The sequence below is a fragment of the Coenobita brevimanus genome, chromosome 49 (assembly GCF_032717465.1).
Source record: "Coenobita brevimanus isolate Jiangsu-jjx chromosome 49, ASM3271746v2, whole genome shotgun sequence".
NCBI lineage: Eukaryota > Metazoa > Arthropoda > Malacostraca > Decapoda > Coenobitidae > Coenobita > Coenobita brevimanus.
Window position 1 is genome coordinate 15,269,545 of NC_137002.1, and position 3,124 is coordinate 15,272,668.

The following is a 3,124-nucleotide window of genomic DNA, read 5'->3' on the forward strand; positions in this document are numbered from 1 at the left end:
TATACACCTTCTTCACTAGCACACTGCACTATATATAACACACTATCACTATATTACGTGTAAGGTATGGACAATGGCATAATAGAAAACGAGGAAAAAGATGGCCGGCCAAGTGCTCACACACCCTCCTAGTCTGACTGCTGAGAGAACACTGAGCTAAAAATAGGTCATTTGTCCTTGTGATAGGCTGGAGGGTGTTGCCATATATTTCCCTCAGACATGGCCACCCTCACCTTTGTTTCACCAAAATTTTACGCACTTTCAGTCACAGGAAAGGTGTCTACGATCATTTATAGGGAAGTTGCGCCATAGTGCATCATTGGATACTCTTCAGATTACAAGGACTAGACTCGTATTGCATCACGGTGCACGAGGGGGTTAATGACACACTCTGCCCTGAAGTATAGCTATTGATGTGGGGGATGTGAGAAGGTGTTTACAAAGAAGTATAGTCTCAATAGATACTTACTCACTCACTCAGGAAAGAAAGGCTTTAGGTGTAGTGAATGTGGTCAGGAGTTTCTTAGTAAGAGTTACCTTGATGAGCACCAGTTGACCCATAGTAGAATTAGAAACATCAAGTGTTCTGAGTGTGGAAAACTATATGCAAGGAAATGAGACTTTAAGAAACACATGCTGACTCACCCTGGTAGGAGGAACTTTGAGTGTGGTCAGTGTGTGAGTTATTTTGGTAGTAAAAGTGATATGGCTTAGCACACATTGAGGCACACCAAGAATCTTCAACTATCAGACACTGGTGATTTTTTTCAAGGAAATCAAGAAGATAATGACAGCTGAGAGTAATGCTGGATGACAGTAAAAATATAATTCAAACATTAATTGAATCGTATAAATGGAAATAATTTCACATCCCAACTTTACAGTGAAGTAAAGTTGTATGCAGTAGAGCAAAAGATATCCATTTTGTTCATCTGGTTGTTTTTCCCGACGTCTTTCAGGGTGTAACTCGTGTTTTAAAAGTTATTTTCATCTTTGAATGAAAATTAAGGTTTGTTACAAAATCATCCCAATAATAATGCCATTCCATTTACAATAACAATTGATTGCTTTTTAACGATCCTTTTGGATAATCAATTTCTGTATCACTTGGAGGTCAGCTTACCTGTGCATTAATGGATATGCCTGAGTCCACAGCTATTCTCTTAATGCTACCAGAGCATCCATCATCTAATCCTGTGTCGCCCCATGACGAGAGTAGGAGCCCTGGGCTAGGCAAGTTGGTCCTGACATTTAAGATGAGAATGACCAAACTCACTCATCCCTTAGTGACATTACATGAACAATAAACACCAACCATCCCTTGGATATAAACCTGCGCAGACTCAATCATAAATGATGTATGTCTAGTGAGAAAAGCTGTCCTGTCAGTGTCATCTGACGTTTATTTCATTACAATTATCTCATTCTTAAAAGTGGCAGCTCTAATATTCTAAGTCACTAGATGAGACGTATTGAGTGTATGCGATATCTGTTTTAAACCAAATACAAAAATATGTCAGCACTGTACTGGGCAAACAGAGAGCATCTGGAACTCAGTCGTCATCTTATGTTGGTCATCATTCTGTCATTGATCTGTGGCAAGATCCAGTATGAAGAAAAGCACCAGTATATTGGAAAAGAGAGATTACATACAGTACCGTTCTGAACAAAATAATACATACATTCTGATACTTATTAGCCATGTCTTTAAATGCTCTAACTCTGTCATGTAGGCTTTGCTACCTACAGCATGTTAAAGCTGTAGAGCAGAGCTTGTATGTCAGTTGGGTTAAAAAAAAAAAGAGAGAGAGAGAGAGAAACGGCTCACGTCATATTCCCTAGAAACTGAATCCATATATTTCTGTCATTTACTCAGGGCTCTTGCTTCATCAACTTCCTCTCTCGCAAAAATTCACTTACCCTAGGTCATTATCTTACTGACCCACCAGGTCTACTTCACTCACATATCTTTCCACCACCAGTTATATCAGTTTTGCCTCTGTGGCTATACAATCTAGAGTAAGCAGTCTTTTTCTCTTTGATTAGTGAATGGCATTACTGAGCATCTCTCATTTGTATCACTTGCTTTTTCTCTCTTGCTTTGCAGCCCAAATATATTTCTCTATTCTCTCTCCACTGCTCTCATTATGGCTCTTTCAGGCATCTACCTATCATTGTTACATATAACTAACTCCTTGTGGTGGGTGGTGGTGACCATCACCTCACCTAATGTAGTGCTGCCTACTTCCTTCATCTTTATCATTCATTTTCTGTGTCTGCCCCCATCTCTTCCCATTTCTCCCATTCTTAATGTCACTTATGTCTTATGTCTTCCTTCAGGTGCTTTACAGTGCGAGATAAACCTAATGGTTTCCTGTAACCTTGGAAGCTATTTACAACACTGGAGTAGTAACCATATAACCAATCACCGGGGTGATTTGGATACTACTATGGTGTCCCTGTCAACTGTGTTGGGACACAAATGTGGTGTCCATCCGGGAACCAAATCTCTAGACTCTTCTGCGCGCAAGGAAACATTAGTTCACTGCATGGACCAGCCCTTTATGGACGATTTCTTCTCTGTGGTTTATCCGTCTGCATAACCAAATTGACTGAGGGTGATCATCATCCAATCCATTGTTATCCCATGAGCAGTGTAGTACCCGGGGGCTGGGCTGGTCCTGACATTGAAGATGAGAGTGACCAGTCTCACTTATCCCTAAGTGGCATTACGTGGGCAATGAATCCCAATCACCCCTTGGATATAAACCTGCACTGGCTCAATCCGATTGCAGTTCCTTAGTTGCCCACTAAACCACCAGATGCCATAATTTGATTCTATGGTTACCACCCAGCCTAGTAAATGGTTTCCTGGTGTACAGGAAACCATATGGCTTGTCATTCAGTGTAGAGTCACCTGTAGACAGAATGAAGGAAAGAAAGACAGAAGGATGGAAAGAAAGAAATGACCTTCTATGCCAAGTAAACTGTAATCCCCTCGTCTTCCACCACCATACTTAACTCTGACGATCCATACCTGTGCACTGAAAGAGAATTCCAACAACATCAGCAGAGCAGTCAGATGGGCAGAAGCAAGATGCTTGAAGGAGTAGAATATAATTGG